Source organism: Choloepus didactylus, chromosome 8 (assembly GCF_015220235.1).
Source record: "Choloepus didactylus isolate mChoDid1 chromosome 8, mChoDid1.pri, whole genome shotgun sequence".
NCBI classification, from domain to species: Eukaryota; Metazoa; Chordata; class Mammalia; order Pilosa; family Megalonychidae; genus Choloepus; species Choloepus didactylus.
In genome coordinates this window covers 40,760,922-40,781,900 of record NC_051314.1, presented here as the reverse complement: position 1 = coordinate 40,781,900, position 20,979 = coordinate 40,760,922, and positions in this window count along the sequence as shown.

Sequence of the window (20,979 nt, the reverse complement as noted above, 5' to 3'; positions counted from 1 at the left end):
TTGGGCAGATCCAGACTTTGTTTTTTCATTGTTGTTTAAATTTTTTTTCTTTATTAGAGAAGTTGTAGATTTACAGAACAATCAGATGCAAAATACAGGAGCCCCATATACCACTCTATCATTACTTACTTGCACTGGTGTGAACCATTTGTTACAAATGATTATAGCATATTTTTATAATTGCTCTATTGACTATAGTCCATGGCTTAACTTATGGTTCACTGTTTGTGAAGTGTAGTTCCATGAATTTTTAAAAATTTTTATTCTGTTACCATAAATACAATCTAGCATTTCCCCTTGTAATTATATTCAGATATATATTTTGGTGCTGTTAATTGTGTTCACAATTTTGTGCGACCATCACCACCATCCATTATCAAAACATTTCCATCATTCCAAAGAGGAATCTTGTACCTTTTAAGCCTTAACTTCCCATTCCATGTCCCCACCCCATCCTCTGGTAACCTGTATTCTAGATATAGACTCTATCAGTTTGCTTATTCTAATTACTTCGAGATTATATGATATTTTTCCTGTTGTATCTGGTTTATTTCACTCAACATGATGTCTTCAAGGTTCATCCATGTTGTCGCATATATCAAGACTTCATTCCTATTTACTGCTGAATAATATTCCATTGTATGAACATACCACATTTCACCTATCCATTCATCAGTTGATGGAAACTGAGGTTACTTCCATCTTTTGGCAATTGTGAATAATGCTGCTATGAACATCAGTGTGTAAATATCTGTTTGACCCTGGCTTTCAGTTCTTTGGAGTATATATCTGGCAGTGGGATTGCCAGGTTATATGGTAGTTCTATGCATAGCTTTCTGAGGAAACGCCAAACTGTCTTCCACAGGGCTGCACCATTTACATTGCTACCAGCAATGAATGAATATTCCTATTTATCCACATCCTTTCCAACACTTAGTATTTCCTGCTTGTTTAATAGCAGCCCCTCTAATGGGTGTGACATAGTATGCCATTGAGGTTCTGATTTGCATTTCTCTGATGGCTAATGATGTTGAACATCTTTTCATGTGCTTTCTGGCCATTTGTATATCTTCTTTGGAGAGATGTCTGTTCAAGTCTTTGAACCATTATTTAATTGTTTATCTTCTTGTTAAGTTGAAGTATTTCTTTATACATTCTGGATATTGAATCTTTATTGGATATGTAGTTTCCAAATATTTTATCCCATTGAGTAGGTTGTCATTTTACTTTCATGATAAAATCTTTTGATGCGCAAAAGTTTTTAATTTTGATGAGGTCCTATTTATCTATTTTATCTTTCATTGCTTGTGCTTTGGATGGAGGCAGAGAAACCATTGCCTAACGCAAGGTCCTGAAGATGTTTTGCTACATTTTCTTCCATGAGTTTGATTGTTCTGGCTCTTATATAGGATCAAATTAGCTGCAAACAGGGAAAGTTTTACTTCTTCCTTTCCAATTTGGGAGACTTTTATTTCTTTTTCTTGCCTAATTGCTCTGGCAAGAACTTCCAGTACAATGTTGAATGACAATGGGCATCCTTGTCTAAGACTTTATTTCCTAACATAGCAAGTTTGACTTGTCTATTGGACATTCCAGTGGAGGTATCCAGTAAGCACTGGATATAAAATCTAGGAGGTTGGGACTTAATTTTTAAAAGAATGCAAGGAAGGAGTGTGCTTTTTATACAAAAAGTTTTTGGACCAAAATTAAATTCCACTATGAATATCAACAACATGTAATGCAAAATTCTAAGGTTTGTGCAGAATTTAATTTAGCCTGGAGGCTTGTTGGGAGCAATCAGAGAGACATCACAGAGAAAGAGACGATTAAACTGGGCTTAGAAAGCTATGTAAGAGCTCATCGGGCTGACAAGGAAGACATAAATAAGAAGGAATGTAAATGTGAAACTGAATAGCATAATGGTAGGTAACCCAGAGAGACTAGAACCTTAGGCAGAGGGGAGTGGAATGACCACAGCGAAGCTGAAGTCAGTTTAGGAAGGGACTTGTGTAATCTGCAAAGGAATTCAAAGGCATTTTGCGTCGATTTGTGTGATAGCAACTGAGAAGAGAAATAGAAAAATCCACAGCACCGGAAACATACTTGTTGAGTGTTTAGTAGGTGGAATGCTGTGCTTTAAAGCGCAAGTAGTTGCAAACAGAATGAGGAGTTACTGCAAAACACTTCGTATTTATTGTAAAATGGAACACACAGAAATAGGGTCACCAAAGGAAAAGAATTCCCAGGACAGAAAAGAGATATTATCCTAGGCAAACCTGATTGATGCCTTAAGTCCTGTCCTAGGGAAGAGTAATGGGGTGGTTACACCAGGATCATGCCAAAGTTCTACCTGTAATTCTTTATATTTTATTCTATGTGTTTATGCTTAAGTTGACAGCTAAGATACTGTTAAAGTTCATTGTCCTAGTGAACATTTAGTTATTCTCAGTTAATTCTTTTCTGTTTGTTTGTTTCCTAAAGTTTTGTGTTAAAAACCTTTTGGTTACTATTAAGGAAAGGCGCTTGAACCTGAAAAACTCACCTAATGTCTGTATTCAAAATGTTGAGTAGACTAACTAAACAATAGACTAACTAAATGTTTCTTTGGAAGGGCACAAACTTCTAAAGATGAACAACTCACATGTAAGCTATGAACAAACTTCATGGATATTTGCCTTTTAAAATCACAGGTTCTCTAACTCTAAGGGATACCTCCCACCTCGCCAACTATTTTGTTCTAATCTCAAGAAAGGCTCAAGTAACCAGACCCATTTTCCCTTATTTTATGAGAATGAGAACAGAATAAACTTGCCTTTCCATGTCAGTCACATACTGGCACAATTGTACACCACTACACAGGAGCCATCATCAGGACCACAGGGCAAGATGCAAATTCCAGGTACCTACAGGATACCCACAAAGAATGAATTCTGTGTACTCCCACGGGACTGCTGCTTTACTGGTGCATTTCAGACATTGGCATGGGTTCTGTATTCCACTCTTGTCCAAGCTCAGATATCTTTCTTCAAATGCCCTCAAGATGCTCTCACCCCAGGCCTAGACATTTTCAATAACCAAGTCAATGCTTCAAATCATCTTTCTCTGTCCTTTTGACCTAGCCTTCAACTACCACTTAAAAGCCTGAATTTAACATCTTTTTCCCTTAGCACAGCCAACTAGGGATTTTTACAGACAAAAACATATCCATTTAAACATATAAATATTGCATAGATGACAAATAGTTAACATTTACAGGAAACAATGAAACAGAAATTTATGTTGCTCATTTGTAGGTAAGTTTGAGATGCCCCACAAAGTGACAAAATTTAATGAAGTTTCATAAAAGTCCTGAGTGATTGACAACTACGGACTAGAGCCATCTTCAGAGAGTTGAGAACCATTAAAGTTGGAGATTCTCCTTTTCTGGGCATAAGATACCTTGGATTTAACCCAAAGCTTGCCCTGAGTCATCAGAGATCTGCATTTTCTTTCAAAAAAAATTAGCCAAATTATTTTTACTTTGGGACTCTGGCACAGAGCAAGAATGTGGAGGGAAGTCTTTTTCTTTTGTTTTTCATCTCATCATGAAGTGAATATTCAGTGGCTACATATTCCCTTCCAAAATAAAGGCTAAAAATCTAACCAGAAAGATCTAGTCATAAATATATACCATCAACTCTAGGTTAATCAATGTTTGATTATGTAGGTTGTGGATTTCCCAGATCTACCCACAACTAAATTTCTCCTTCTAGATCTTATAGCCCAATTTACACCCTATGATGTAGATTCTTTGATCTTCCCAGGACTTTTCCTTTATTTGGCAACAGCCCCTCTCCCATTTCCGTATTCTTTGGAGAAATACTCCTCCTCCACATCACCCCATGTCTCAGACGAGAGCTACCAATCAGCAATCACCCAGCCACTGGTCAAAGAGAAGTGCATGTGAGCTGAGTGGACCTTCCCTAGGTTTTTTCAAATTAGGACTTAAGTAAAAGGGACAGTCCCCACTGTTGACAAGGTTTAGGATCTGAGTCTCACAACATGGTGAACTTGTGAAAAAGGCTACAGGAACACATTGAAAGGATTAGAAATAAAAGCTAGAAGAGAGACACTAAGGAAGGCATAGGAATCCCTTCCTTTTTACCTAAGCTACTTCACGTTGCTTTTCTGTCACTTGCACAGAAAGGGTCCTAAGTATTATAGATCCTTACATAATGTTTCATTAGGAAATTTAATATTGGGGGGAGGAGGGTATAAGGAGATGAAATCCCAGCCAAGTCCATTCTTTCATCTGATTAGCAAGTCTGGTAAAAAGTGTAGTTCCCACAGAATCTGCGCCATTGGCCAACTGAAAATGGGGTTGGGAGGTAGAAGAATGTGTCTACACTCTTCTATCACATTAGACAGACTCAGGCGTTGGCTCCATCCCGTGTCCAGCACTGCCCCCTCCCACAGGCAGATCTCCACATGCCAAAGCTCTGCCTTGTGCTTCTGGCATCTGAATCCAGATGAGATCACCAGTGTGATCTCAATTCAGAGAATATTCAGATGAAAGGAAGAATGGTGTAGGTGAGTCAAGGGTACAAGCAAGACTCCCTCCTCCCAAGTCAAGTTTCCGGCAGAAGAAGGCAAAGAGAGAAATGATTCCAAAATCGGCTCACTCTTCAGGCTGGTAACCAATGGCTTTGCTCCACGTGGAGGATTAGCCTTGAGGCCCTGAGGCCGACTCCACCAACAGCTCAGCCACTCCCCCACCACCACGCTCATATTTTCATGCTGCAATAACAGCCACTCCTTTCTCTGGTTTGGGTCCAACAAACAATCCCTCCCTTCTCTAATACCAACCTCTCTGTAGTGAGCTCATGTCCTCCCTCTCTCTTCCGCTCCCTCTGACTCACAATGCTCAGAGCTTTAAGAAATAAAAACCTGTTGGATCAGCCCAACTGGAATCATCAAGCTGTGAATGGGCCAGCCCTTCCATGAAAGGGAATCTCACTTTTAGTGTTAGCACCAAGACTAAGTTACTTAACTTGGTCATGAAAAGCCCAAACCCAACTTATTCTTTCACCAGCAAAAACAATAGTGTTATATGTCTTTAAAAGGAAAAGAAAATGTGCCTTTAGCAAAACAAAATTACTCTGTCCTTTCAACATCTCAAAAGAGACGTCATCCATGTACTTCAGAACTGGACAATGAGGTTATCCCTTCTTCCCTGTGATGTTTTTGAACATACCAGTTTCTGGTGAAGACGCAAAATATTTTAAGAGAACAAAGTTCAGAAATGTAAGCACCATCAATAGAAGGGACTTGACCACATTAGTCTTCACTGTACACAAAGCACTCAGCATGGTGCCTGTATATTTTAACCTTTCAATAAGCATTTGTGGAATTTATCATAAAGTCATTTGCCAGTGAACAAGAAACACAAATAAAGATTAGTCACCAAATATTTGAGAATTGCCATTGTCTAACAGAACAATTTGCTAGATCTCAAATCCCTCAGAAATTTTCATAAAACCTGGATTTTTAAACATCTTTGGAGAAAAAAAAATCATTGTCTTAGGTATTAGGACAAATAGAAACATTTTGTGAAAGGTCTGTCTACATCCTCTCTGAGCAGTGCCCTTATAATCAAGTTGGTATTTTATTACCTGCCTCTCCCAGGCCACAGCTGATTAAATCAAGCAATTCTTGACAAAGTCCCAGGTCAAGCTCATTTTGCTTCTAAGATAGGGGATCGTCTTTTGGGGCCTTGATACATACTTCTTGTGATAAATGTTCTTAGATTTGTGTAAGGGAATAAAAGAAAAGAATTTGTTGAGGAAAAATATCCTGGCTTTGGATCAGAACCTGCAATATAATCATCAGGCAGTCTATAAAACAAAGTATAATCAAGTAAATGAGACATAATGTTTTTCAGCATTATTGTCCTAACTGGCCAGCTAGTTTTGTGGACGGTTTTAAGTGGTTTGGCTGGTCTTTGCTGGAGAGTAGTTATCCATGAAGAGTTGATTATCTTCCAATTACATGTAATGAATACTCACTTGAGTTTCTTTGCCCCCGCCCCTTTCTCTCTTTGGGGAAAAACACACTCAACCTCTCAGACAATTAACTCTCTATGAACTAGACCAAAAGAATAATGACAGGGAAACCTAATCGTCTGTTGGTATTTTTTGCTAAGTTCTTTGGGAAAATCATTCCCACCAACTATGATAGGCCCTTTTATTGGAAACGCCCTGGCAACTGCCAGCCAAAGAAAGATCCAGAGAGAGTTCATGGTTAACAACCTACTTTGAGCCCTTAAAGAGAGATATTACAGAAATGTGATGTATTAGTCAGCCTGATTTTATGAAATGATAAGGTACAAGTCAGCCTTGTATTATGAAATGAGAGGCAACAGTTTCCTCAATCATCTTTTAGCTCTTACTTTAAAATTCATGATCTTTCCTGCTATGGTTTGTTTCAGATAATGCTGCTTGTGAAGGAAAATGAAGAAACATCAAAACTGAGTATCAGAGATGTTAAGGTACTTGACTAAAATTGCATAGCTGGACAGTGACAGAGATGGGATCATAAACTAAAGTCTCTCTGATCCCAGAACCCACATGATATTTTGATATTTTACCCCTCATCAGACAATGTGGATCAAATGCATATATAATGCACATCTCTAAATGTTTGTTATCCGTTTTGATTTTTATTTTGAAGATTAACAAGCATTCATACAGTCACCACACAGTGCTTATTCAAGCAAATAGTTAATCCTTCATGAGGATACAAGCACACTAGTTTCCAGCTTGTCTTGGGTCATTCAGCTCTCAACATTCCATATCAATCTAAAGTGACAAAAGTCTGACAATCCTTTCTATTTGCCTCTGGAATGTGTTTTTGTATTTTGAGAACCAATGCCTCTTATGTTCTAGTAATTCACACCAACTCAAATGTTTTAAATGAAGCCAGGATGTGAAGAAACTAGAGGAAGCAGAAAACTGATTGCTCCAAACTCATCACTGCTCATTCCATTCAAGAAACAGCTGGCCTGACCATAAAGCACCATCTCAAATGTAGTATAAAATTCCTTTTAAAGAGTGTTTCATGACATAATAATTGGACTGTATAACAATATGGTCTTCTAATTTCCTTTTTAAAAAGTTTATACTACCCAAAAATTAAATCAAAACGTTTCTTCAGAATCTTCTGGTCTCTAATTCAGTGAAGCTAGCAGCTTGCAGCCACTCATCAAAGTGGTGAACACAAGATGGAAAATGAATCTAACCACTGTTTATATGCAGCATCCCAACATGAGCTGTGTTTTCTAAGTCAGCTGAAAGGGGTGCAATCTTGGTGAAGACTAAAATGCCAGCTGCTTTCAAACTTCCTTATAAAAGTTGTTTTTATGTGATTGTCTGTCTTTTGTGGAGAAAGATAACACTTTGACCCCGAAAATATCTTAACATTCTTAAATGTAACACTCTCAGAGATTATGAACTTTAAGACAGGAATATTACACAGCAATAAAAAGGAACAAATTTGCAGTATATACAATCGCATGAAAGAATCTCACAGACATTATGCTGAGCCAGACACAAAAGAGTACATACTACAGGATTCCATTTATATGAACTCTTTCGCAGAACTCAGAAAACAGTGATTACCTCAGGGTGGGAAGTATAAAAGGTATTGACTGGGAGGGGACACTACAGAACCTTCTGGGTGCTGAAAGTGATCTACATTTTGATTGGGTGGTGGTTACATGTATATATATATGTGCATATACATATATGTATGTATATGTATACATATATATGAAAGCTTCATCAAGATGTGTGTTTAACTTCAGTATACTTTAATTCTTTACTCAATGTATGTTATATTTATATCTCAAAAACATACCATCTTCCCAATTATTAACGTTTTGCATTAGTGTGGTATCTTTGTTACAAATGATGAACCAAAGTTATTATAATTGTACTATTGAGTTTAGTCCATAGTCTACATTAGGAGTCACTCTTTGTGTCATGCAGTTCCATATTTTGTTAACTTTTCTTCTGGCAACATATATATGAAGTTGTGAAATAAAAAAAAAAAAACTTTGAAAATAAAAATGTTTTCAACTGACCTGATCTGATATAAGACTGTTTGATCCTTTATTTATTTTGCAGTCTACCTAGTGCAAATATTCATATGCTTACTGTGAAACTGTTAATGTTTGATTATAGGGTGTTGCCCACAGCCCCGTGTGGTGTTATGTAATATATAATGTATGCACCTTATTAACTTCCTAAAATCCAAAAAAATCCCAAATTTCTAAATATTCAGAAATGCATCTGGCACCAACAGTTTTGGATAAGAATATTGCTAAACTTTATTTATTTGAAGGTATATTCCAAAAGATTTAACTAGCACATCAAACCTCTGATTTCACAGATATTTTGCTTAAGATGAGGCTACTCTTATTTAAGTAAACAGTGGGCTGAATTATCAAAAATAAATAAATAATAAGGGTATTCATAGTCAAATTGGAAAATTGGAATGAGAATGACTGAAGTATAAGAAACATCTTCCCAGCATGTTCAAAAATACTTCAACAGGTCCACATAGAAGATGTGAGGTGAGAAAAGGGTGAGGGCAGTGGCTTTCTTGGCTCTCCCCACACACACACACACCAAGCAGAACCTTGCATTTGGGAGCACTCAACAGAGGTTTTCTAGGTTGAACTGAAACTCCAGCATCCCTCATCCTTTGACTTGTATTACACACTATCTCTGAAAAGGAAAAATGAACACTTTTAAATAAAATTTAAGATCTTTGGGAAATAGCGCTTTTGCTCCTTTCAGTACACTGTAACAAACAATAGAACCACTTCTTGGTTTTTACCTTTTTAACTTTAGGGCATGTCTTTAGAAAAACCCTCAAAGACTCAAATAAATCACTAAATCCCACTTTATTTATTCTGTTCATCCAAGAACAGAAATCTTAAAACGAATCACATGAAATTCACCTCTGACTCTGCTTTCTCTGGGAAAAGATTGACTCTTCTTGTGCTGATTCTGCATTGCACCATAAATTCTGAACTGCTGCTTTCTGATTTCTTCCCTTTATTCCTTCACATTTTTCCCCAAGGAAAAGAACTTATTGTCTGTATTCTGCCAAAATATATTCCGAAAGCACAGCAAGTGTTTGCCGCATGCTTCTGCATCAGTTTCAGGGCAGTCATAAATCAACAGTCTGTGGATGGAGGGAGGTGCTCACACCAAAAACATGCCTTTGAAAGTGCGTAGCATCATTCTCTGTGAGCAGCTGCAGCCTTTTAATAATGGCTCAGGAGTCTTTCACACCTCCTTTTAAATCCAGTGCATTTGAAGTAATAAAACAGAGCAATTTATAGGCAGGAAATAGTAAAATATTTAATTGCTTTTTTTTTTTCTTGGCACAAAGCAGACAGCCTCAAGCTTTCTAGAACACATGAAAAAAAAGGACACCTGTCCATGCTTGATGGACATGAAGCGGGGAATTGCTAAATTGGATACCTCTGTGACCAAACCTCTGCTTTTAAATCCACATCAAACCATTTTAAAAAAAAAAATAGTTTTCTAACCATTTACCTCCAATTGCTTTTCATTTTTTGCTAGGATAAGTTACAACAAAACTCAGAATAAAATGATATCATGCCTAAGACGGATCTCTAATCCATTCCAAACAGAAACAGTGCACACCTTAAACCTGAAAGTTATTCCATTTGCCCGCTTCTGTGGGTTATAACCCAGCCCGTCAAACCCTTCTCAAAGAAGTAGCTCAGTGTGAGAGTACTAATCAAATCACTATACATTTTGGCATTTCTTCTACCCACATGTTAGATTAACACAGCCTGCGGTCATGTCCTAGCTCTTCCAAATCCAAGTTGAGTCGCTTTAGTTTCCCTGAGCTTCAATCTCTTCATCTGTAAAATGGGTGAGACCCCCAGTGCTAGCTGTCCTTTCATCTTATTCAATCGTATTCAGTCTAAAAAGAAATGTATATAAAGCAAGAGAGGATATGGTTCACACTAGTCTATGAAAGTCTGGTAGTACAAGAGCATCTTACTGAAATCTGTATTCATTTTCTATTCCCACATTAAAAAAAAATTACCACCAACTTAACAGCTTAAACAACTCCCATTTATTAGCTCACAGGTCTATCAGTCAGAAGTCTGGTGTGTTGTGACTGTGTTCTCTGCTCAGGGTATTATAAGACTGAAACCAAAGTGTTAGCCAGCTTCAGTTCTTATCTAAATACTGTGAAATGATCTACTTACACGCTCATGTGGTCATTGGCCGAATTCATTTCCTCGTGGTTGCAGGACTGAGGTCTCTATTTCCTTGCCAGGGACCTCTCTCAACATCTAGAGAGACTCTTGGTGAGAATCCCTCCATCTGCAAAGTCAACAACAGAATTTCCTTCATGCCAAACCCCTCACAGGCTTCAATTCTCTCTGACTTCTGCCATCAGCCAGAGAAAAATCTTTGCTTTTACAGGAGTCATGTGATCAGGTTAGTTCAACCCCAAAATCTCCCCATGTTACAGTGAACTGATTAGTAACCTTAATTTCACCTGCAAAATTTCTTTTGCCATGAAGAGTAACATAATCGTGTGACACCAGGGAGTGGCGATCATGGGAGCCATCTTAGAGTTCTGACAACCACAAAATATTAATAATAGAGGCTGGAGTGAAAAGGCATGTAACATTTAAGGCAGAGCCAGGAAGGAAGGTAGCAGTCTCCTACCCACTCTTATTGGCCTCCATCCTTGCTATCCTTAAATCCAACCTTTCGTAGAGTTACCTGCATTAGCTATCTAAAAGCAAACCTCATAATCTCCTCATTGCCTACTAGATCAAGTTTAAACAATTAACATGATCCACAAGGCCTTCCGTGATTTGGATGGTCGCTCAAAACTACCTCTCAAGCCTCTTGCCAGTTCCATCCTCCTGCTCCAGGACCCAGAAACACCAGACTGCTTATAGTTTCCCTCATTCATCATGACATTTCTCACCTCTGTGTCTTTATTCAAGCTGTGCCCTCCACCTGGAATGCCCTCTGCATTTTCACCACGCCTTTACCTGGGTAACTCCTATTCATTCTTTAATTTTGCCTGTGTCACCTTATTGACTCATCATTCATATAATAAGTAAATATTGAATACCTACTCCAGGTCAGAGATGAGGGTACTGTGGGGAAATAGACTCTTGCAGACTGTGTCCTCATAGAGTATACACTGTAGTTGTGGGCACAGGCAATGAAAGAATGAGCACAGTCCAGTGATCATTACAATGACTGGAGAAGTTCTGGAGCACCCGCAGGAGACACTTAGCCTGAGAGGGAAGTTTTCTGAAGGAAGTGACATCCAAGCCGAGACCCGAGGCATGAGTAGAAGTTAGCCAAGTAAATGTGGGAGGGTGTTTCAGACAAAAGGAGTAGCACACAAACATCCATGTGTTAGAAAAAATACAGCTCCTTTGAGAGACTGACAGCTCAGTCTGACTGGTGTGTGGAGTATGGGGAGCAGTATAGGATCTTTCTTGGGGCAATGAGGAGGCATTAAAAAGTTTATGGTCAGCCTGGATTTTAGAGGGCTCTCCCCCACCTGGAGTGCAGATAATAGTTTGAAAGACAGACAGACAAGAGGTTTGGAAACCAGCAGAAAGGCAGGGGCAGTAATCCAGACAAAAGATGACAGTGGCTTGTTTCAGGCAACAGAGATAGAGGAAAATGGACAGATTTGAGAGAAGAAGACACTCACGAGAAATTGATGATGAATCAGATATTGGGGGTGAGGAAGGGTGAAGCCCAGGTTTCCGGCTTGGGCAACAGGGTGGATGCCAGGGCCTATCACTGTTAGTGAGAACATAGGTGAGTTTGTGGGGAAAGATAATTGTTGCCAAATGGCTTCTGGGATAACCAGGAATTTGCAGAGTCCCTTTCAAGTCTTCCTAACCCACCTGCATGATTCAACCACATTAAGAAAAGAGGCCCATGAGCTGAGTTTGTGGACAAGAATAGAAAATATAGAAATGACACCAGTCACTGGTTCCCCTAATTGTCTACCACTGGTCCCAGGGTAGAAGATTCTCATCATCTGGGATTTCTAACTCTGCATAGGCAAATGTGACAGAGAATGATGGAAATGACCCTTCACATCTGCTGTTTCCTCTAACAGTTAAGCTCTTCCCCAGTTTTCCCAATGGCTCCTTCGCTCCCTCTTCATTTAGTCTCTACTTAAATGTTACCTTTTCAAGGAGGATTTACTGACCAACGTTTGTAAAAGAGTAAAATCTCCCTCCAACACCCCAGCATTCCCTAATCTGCTTTATTTTTCTCCATAGCACTTATTATCACCTGACAGATTTTTTTAGTAGAAAATAAGTTCCAAAGACAGGAGCTTTGTCCTTGCTGAATTTCTATGTCTAAAAGAATGTTTAGCACATAATGGACACCAGAACATATTTTTTGAATGAATGAATGAATGCAGGAATGACAGTCTATTGCTTAGGAGATTGACATTGGCTGGAGACAATCAGATGAGAATAATCAGGATAAAAATGGTAGTAGGATCATAGGAGTAGATTAGTTTTCTCAGGAAGATAATTGTTAGAAAGGGCCCTAAGAAATTCCAACTTTTACTAACCTTTAAATGATGAGTCATGGGAGAAGAATCTGCAAAAGAGTAAGAAGGGGCAGCCAGGCAAAAAGAAGGAAAACCAAGAGAGTTGGAAGTCAGAGAAGCCAAGGGAGGAGAGCAGTCATGAAGAAGTTGACACTGGAGTCAAATGCAACCCAGAAGACAAATGAGAAAGGGCTGGAAAGTCTCCATTGGATGTCATTAGTGACCTGTATTAAGATCAATTTGAGGGAGCAGTGGTGATGTGGGCCAGGTTCCAGTGGGCTTAGGAGTGAAAGGCAAGAGAGGAGGGGTAAGAAAAGAGTATGTGAGAAAGGTAACTGGAAGAATGCAGGGCTGAGAGTTGTTTTTCTTAAGACGGTGGAAGCTTGAACATTAAAGGTTGGTGGGAAAGACACGGTAGAGAGGAAAAGGCTTAAGATAAGAGAGAGCGAAAAGATAATCAATTCCGAGAGATCTCTGAACTACAGGAAGAGAAGACCTCTTCCCAGTAACCTCCTCTGACCTCCCCTTGCCCTGCCTCCATTCCATCCTCCCCAACACAGCCTGAATCAGATGTGCAAAGATCTATTATTGTGCTTATCCAGTGGGGTTGTAATTCTGTTTATGTCACTGTCATGTCACTAGGTTAAGAATTTAGTTAAGGAAAGGGCCATTTCTAATTCATCTTTTAATTCCCAAGACCTAGAATAGAATCTGGTACATAATAGACACTCAATAAATATTTAATAAGTGAATGAATGAGAGAATAAATGAATAAAATGATGGACTGATGGACTCAACAAGTATATATTGAATATCTACTGTGTGCCAGATTCTGCTCTCAGATCTGGAAATTGAGCAGTAGAAACAAACCCCACGAACAAGTGTGTTGGAGAGAGGACACAAGAAGAAGGTGGAGGAAAAAAATTCAGACTTCAGGAAAATGAAACATTATGAACTGGCACTTCATAAATTCAAGAGTGTTTATGCTTTACAAATGACACCGTATCTCTTTGCAGCCATTTTTTTTTTTTTTTTTTTACATGTGATGGGAAGATTTACTTACAATTTATGATGATTGATTACAGACTTGCTTCCTCATTTCCTGTTTTCAGATATTTGTAATCTATGAATCACTTGATTGACGTTGCCTTTCACCATAAGCTCTCTCAGGTGGATTGCACTGGCTTGCCAGCCCTTTACCAAAAGAGAGACAGATTAAAATATGACTGTGGCTTATACCAATGTGCCTCCCCAGTCAGGACCCTGGCTATAATTTTTATGTCCTCCTACAGGGATTATATGGAAAACATGGTAACAGAGGTGGGGAAGCATTCATAGAGATCTTCTCCTGCAGGCCAACAACCACTAAAAGCAGAGCTTTCAGAGACATTGCTCAAACATTCCCAAACAGGATCACTTACATTTGAGTCATCAGCGTACATCCCAGGAGCACCCCAGGCCTCACAGATGGAACTGATTTAGGCAACATCACACAACACCACCACAGTGATGCCAGGAATCTATTTTAGGTCACTTGGGCAAGTGATGGAAAAGCAACCCAAACACACACTGTGGAGCATTTAAGAATCCACATCCTGAAGTATCTTAGATATCAGCTGCTGATCAAACACTTTACTTACTGTGGTGATATTTTCCAAAGAATTGGATCCTTTGATGACTCTTTTGACTCTGAAACCCAGTGTATAACCTTGGCTTAGCCCTTTACTCAGGTCCAATTATGCTCTTTCCCCAATGTTATCCAATTGAGCAACCACTTCTACATGAATTGTTCCCAATTCTTTGATCCTGAGCTTGGATCTGCGTTTCAATCTCCAAACAGATACTTGGATGTCCTCCCAAAATCAAAAGTAAACATGTTCAAAACCAAACTCATCCTCTTCCTCCACAAAACCAAATTCTTCCATCTGACTTCCTGTCTTTTATTTATGGCACCACTGTTCTAAAAGATAAAAACCTCTTTCATCTTTGACCCCTTCCTCTCTTTTTTCTTACCCTCCCATCTCTTCCTAAATTTGGTTGCCAAATTCTCTAGGACCCATTTCAAACATGTCATAACCATCCATCCTCCTTGACATTCAATCCTTCTTTTAGTCTCACTGCTTCCATCCTAATTCAAGCTCCTGTTTTTTCTCACCTGGACTATTGCAAACACTGTTACTGGTGAAAGAAAACTTCACAATCAGACAGACTGGAATTCAAATTCTGTTTTCATGTCTTTCTAGTTGTGGCTTTTCCCAAGCCTTCTAGCCTCAATTTCCTCCATAAAACAATAGTTCATGTCAAGATCGTATAAGATAATGTATGTTAAATCACCTAACACATAATTGTGCTCAGCTGATGCCACTTTGTTCCTCTCATTCTTAGACCCCCATTTCAACCTAATTCCTTAACTTTCTCCTTCCCCCCTTAGTTTTAAACATTCTGATCATATAATTTCTGGATTCATAAACCTCTTTTTCCACAAAAAGATACCTATAACCTTACTTGCCCTCCTCAGTATGACCTAAACTTCTTTCCTATCCTACATCTCCCAAACTGGTCTTTTCAATCTTCCCCAAACACACCCATGTTTTAACCATGCTGAATTTTCAACTGATATGTCTTTTCCATTAATCTCCACCAGTCAAAATTCTACCCACCCTTTAAGAAGCAACTCAAATGCCACCCCCTCCATGAGTATGAATCCTGATAACCAGAATTCCAATAATCAAGAATTATTCTGCTTTTGAAACCACAATTCACTTTCTTAATATCTACTATGGTGTTCGTCAAATTCTGCTTCATACAATGGTCATTTGTGTCCTTCTCTTCTTCCCAGTATAAGACTACAAACTGTTTACCTTCTTGTTCATCTCTAAAACCTAGCGTTTTCATTTCTTTGACACTCAAGAAATGAGCTGAATTGATTTTAAGGAGATGTCACCATAAGAGTAGCATTTATCTGTTAGAATACAAACTTCACAAAGGCAGTAATTTTTTCTATTTTAATCACTGAACACCTAGAACATTGCTTAAAATGCAGTGAGCCCTCAAAAAATCTCAGCTGAATGATATTATAATCCAAGATTACCCTTTGAGCCAAGAAATATCCCTCATAACACCCAAGCCCTGCACAGTCTCTTCATCTCATATCAGGGACAACGTATCCTGTAACAGTGGCAGGAAATGGGCCTCCTCAGGCATTCGTCTAGAGAGCCCCCAAAGAAAGAGCCCTGTCCATGTTCCCTCGGGTGTCCTTGTCCAGCGAGGCTTCCCTGCAGCTGCCTTATGCCCTCTACTTGCCCAACATACCCCTCGCTGTCTGGCTGAGCCACCAGGCCTGTAATTTGGCAGGAGCATAAATTAAAACCTGGAGAACAATCGCAGGGAGACTGGCCTTTGGAGTCGAGGCAGCCAGAGGTGGGACCTCTGAGGAATCACTCTCAAGCCCAGCCAGGGTCAGAAAAACAGCGCTGAGTAGTGGAACAGAATCCCCACGCACACTGCAGACACCATTTCACTAGCTCTGGCAAATCCTTGAACTGTGTCTGTAGATGGAGCCTGTTCATTACCTGTTGTGGTGAGCTGGGAGGGGAAAGAGAGTGGAGACAGCACAAGCTTTAAAGTCAGATAGGCCTGGTTCTGAATCCGGCTCCATCACTGACTAGCAGCGCAGCTGTGGACATGTTCTCACCCTCCTGCGCTTCAGATTTCTTATCTCTAAAATAGGAACAATAATACCTGTCTTACAGCATTATTGCAAGAACTAATGATAATATATGCAAAGCATCAGGCTTGAAACCATCACTATTGATGTTATTACTATTATTAGAAAAGAGAATAAAAGGACAATAATTGCAGAGATTACCCCAGCATTCCTAACGAAATCCTAAGAATTCATCTGTACTAATTCTCTCAAATAAGCTCTTTTTGTCCCTTTGAAGAGTAATGACAGGTTTCTAAGAAAACTAATCAAGTGTCGATACTAAGCATTCTATAATCCAACTGGTAATAAAAACTTTCAGATGAATTTTTGGAACTTAGCCCTGGCAGAAAGTTCACTAGCTTGCCCTCATTTTCTCTTGCCCCTTGAACCTTGAGACTCTTAACTAATGCCACCCTTGGAGTCTCTTCCCAGCAGTTTGCCTGCTCTCCTCCCATAGCCATTCGTCAGCCTGCAGAAACAAACACTCCAGACTTTCTCAGGCATTCTGACCCATCCCCAGCATCCATCTTCCCATGGCTGCCAGACCCCCAGGGTGCCAGAAGAGACTTTTTTTCATAGACACTACAATATGCCAAAAATGTCAACAAACTTCCAATTACAGCAACTACACACTTGCCCAACTCAGCCGTTTTTTTTTTTTTTTTTTTTTTTTTGCACATTACATAAGTAAAGTTCCTGGTCTGATGTCATCTGAAAGACATACTTTCTAAAGCTTGCCTTGTATCCTGTTATCTTATAGATTATACATCTTATGTGCATAAATCACACAGATTATTAAATGTTATCTCCTCCCCCTCCCCTTGGGAGCCATCCTGGATGTTGAAGTCATTTGCCCAACTATCTGATTCTCTTTTGAGCTCTCTATCTGATCCTATGATACCAAAAGAACCACTGGTTCTGGAACATTCTTTTCATTGGCTGTGGAAGGCAGCGCCTTAGCCATTCAACTCCATGTTCTGAAGTCTAGTTGTGCTGGCCTGAAATGGAGGGGTTATTGGGGAGTTACCTCATCCACCGTGTCCTATGGCATCTACCTTAGCCCCTCATTCCCAACTTTCATAGAAGTTTCTAAAAATCTCGTAGCTTAATTCAGTCATCCCTTCTCCACTGGCCACCATCCATTCAGCCCAAGCCCACATCATCTCTGTCTATTGAAACCATCTCTTTAAACTTCTGTCTGCCTCCAGGCCAACCCCACACCAGCTCCATTCCCTCCAATATGCCCTTTTTAGCAAAGTGATTTTTCCAGAGAGCAACTCTGCCTCAGCTACTCCACTGCTCTCCAGTAGGTAATGATTCCCATTGCCACATAAAATGCAAACTCTCATGAGTAACTCAAGAGACCCTCTGTCATCTCACACTTACCTGCTTCATCCCTTGCTGTGCTCTCACTGTATCCTTAGCTAACTATTGAACACATCATAGCTGTTTCTAATCCTCATACCTCTTATCATGCTGCTCGTTCTGCTTGGAAAAGGATCATCCTTCCTTTCCTACCTTCCAAACATGGAAAGCTCTTAGTCCTCCTTCAAGAATCTGCTCAAGCCTGACCTCACCAGTTAGTTAAAGCTTCCTTCTTTCCATCCCCACTTTTCCTCATTCTCCTATTTAGGCTATTGTATCTATGATACTGAATTACTGAATGACCTTTGTTTGTTTCTGCCTACTTCCTAAAAAGTAGGAACCATGTCTCTTTTCCTTTGACTCCCTAGTGCCACGCAAAATGCCTAGATCATCTGTAAACACTTATTGCATTGAACTTGCCTGATTCCTCATGGGAGTCTTTTGACAAGAACCAGTCCTAAACCCACATCAATAAAAAGACCAATATTGAAAGATTTCTTCATATGTTAATTTGTTGGAGTATCATTTCATATTCCAGGAACCCCTACAATATCTTCTTTTTTAACATTTTTTCTTAGAAAGTCATCTCATTTTGCCAGTTCAAACGAGCCTGGAAATTCTGGTGTTTGTTTTGAAGCTGAAAAGTGCCTTAAGAGGCACTTTGTGAACTTGGACAGGGTTGAGAAGAGACCCACAGAGATGATTAAAGGCTGGAAAATAGACTAAGGGAAGTAGAAGGAAAGGCTCAAGGCAATTTAGTAATAGACGTCAAGCATCTGAAAGGTTGTTATTACCAAGGAGCCAAGGAGGGTGACGAGTACATGATGTTTATACCCTCTAAGGGGAAAGCACAGGAAGAAAGGCAAGCTGCAGCACCGAAGACTTGAGTTAGATAGAGAGGAACTTTCCTGGTCAAAAACATTGCTAAACACTGAAGGGTACAAAAAGAATGATGCCTTAGTCTCTCCTTCTCTGGAGGAATATAAACATGGGAAATGTTCCTCACTGCTTGGAATGTTCCACGTGCAACACTATCTAAGTACATGGATGGAATTTTATAGCTCTGGGGGCGAGTCTCCAGGTGACACATAGATTTTTGGCACCAAGGGCACATATGACCAACAGAATCCTCCCATCCCTAAAATTTTTGTCAAAGTATTTCAGAGTTACTGAACTCAATTGTCACATTTTTTCACTAAATATTTTCTAAGCCCCTTCTCAAGTACAGTGTCTGTGTTAGGACTGAGAATGACTAAGGCGTAGTTTATTCTAATAAGGAAAGAAGTGCTTATCAGGCCTCAGTTCTCAGCATTCTGTCTGTCTCACAGATGCATGTGCATACAGGTACCTACACTACATGTGGCCACAAAAGCTATTCGCATTTCCTCTGAGTGACACCCATCCTCAACCACCAAGCCTTTGCATATGCTATTTCCTCTACCTCAAATGCCTTTCCCCACTTCCTCACTTAGAAACCCCTTCTTGTTTTTAAAGACAAAGTTCTGGTGTTACCTCCTCCTAGCTGCCTATTTTCACAGCAACTTGTCCCTCCAATCCCCGTCTAGATTATGATTGTGTTTAACAATTCCTGGTTCCAAGCATTAGAAACAGATGCAAAGTTACTTGAATAAAAAAGAACTTTTTAGAAGGATATCAGGGGCTCAACGGTAGCTGGAAGAACAGGCTCAGAAATGCCCAGGATCCAACAGAGTTCAGGAAAGCCAAGAAGCAGAGGGCACAATTGTCTCATACCCAAAAGAGACGGAGAAGGATGTTTCTGTCTCACTTGAGGTTATTAATGCCTTGCAATAGAGTCAAAGTCCTAGAAGATGGTCTAATTGGCCAATCCTGGGTCCCTTGACCAGCCTGGGCTTCACTAGGGAGAGGAGAGGAGGAGTTACTCCCTTCCAGTTTCCCTCTTGGAACTGGTCACCGGAAATGATCCTCCCACCAAGACTCACACAATGGAAGTAGTTCATCCCCCAAAGAAACTGGAATATGATGAAAGAGAAAATGTGTGCTAGGTGGTTTTCTCTTATATTCATCACATTGGGGCATCACTATTAGTTTTCCTGTCTATGTTCATAGCAAGTCTGTGTGCTCCCTGAGGGCAAGAATTGTATTTTTTATCCCTGTCTCAGACACTGTTGGGCAGAGTCAATGATCAATAACCTCTTACAGACAAGGCTCCTGATCAATACATGTTGAATGATGCATGACATAAGGCCAAGACAGTATTCACTCCTGTGCCTGCTGACTCCCAGCTCAGTGCTTTTTCTACAGGGATGAGGTGGTCAGCTTTAACCCAGTCACCAATTTCTTAACCTAAGGAGTGGAGTTGTAGGATTCCTTAATAAATATAGATTGGCCTTTCCCTACATGTACCTCCCCCCCCCAATAAAACTATAACAAGTCATGGTTAAGCCTGGCAAAAAAAAAAAAGCCTTTCAAAATATTAATAGAAGAGGCGGGGCAAGATGGCAGTCTGGTGAGCTGTATGTTTTAGTTACTCCTCCAGGAAAGTAGGTAAAAAGCCAGGAACTGCGTGGACTGGACACCACAGAGCAATCTGTCTTTGGGCATACTTCATACAACACTCATGAAAACGTGGAACTGCTGAGATCAGCGAAATCTGTAAGTTTTTGCGGCCAGGGGACCCGCGCCCCTCCCTGCCAGGCTCAGTCCCGGGGGAGGAGGGGCTGTCAGCTCCAGGAAGGAGAAGGGAGAATTGCAGTGGCTGCTCTCATCGGAAACTCATTCTACTGATTCAAACTCCAACCATAGATAGACTGAGGCCAGACACCAGAGACTCTGAGAGCAGCCAGCCCAGCAGAGAGGAGACGGGCATAGAAGGAAAACAACACGAGAAGCTCCAAAGTAAAAGCAGAGGATTTTTGGAGTTCTGGTGAACACAGAAAGGGGAAGGGCGGAGATCAGGCCTTGAGGCGCATATGCAAATCCCGAAGCAAGGCTGATCTCTCTGCCCAGGGCACCTTTCCTTAATGGCCCTGGTTGCTTTGTCTATTAGCATTTCAATAACCCATTAGATCTCTGAGGAGGGCCGTTTTTTTTTTTTTTTTTTTTTTTAAATCCTTTTTGCTTTTTCTAAAACAATTACCCTAAGAAGCTCAATACAGAAAGCTTCAAAGAATTGAAATTTGGGCACGTCAAGTCAAGAGCAGAACTAAGAGAGCTCTGAGACAAAAGGCAATAATCCAGTGGCTGAGAAAATTCACTAAACAACACAACTTCCCAAGAAAAGGGGG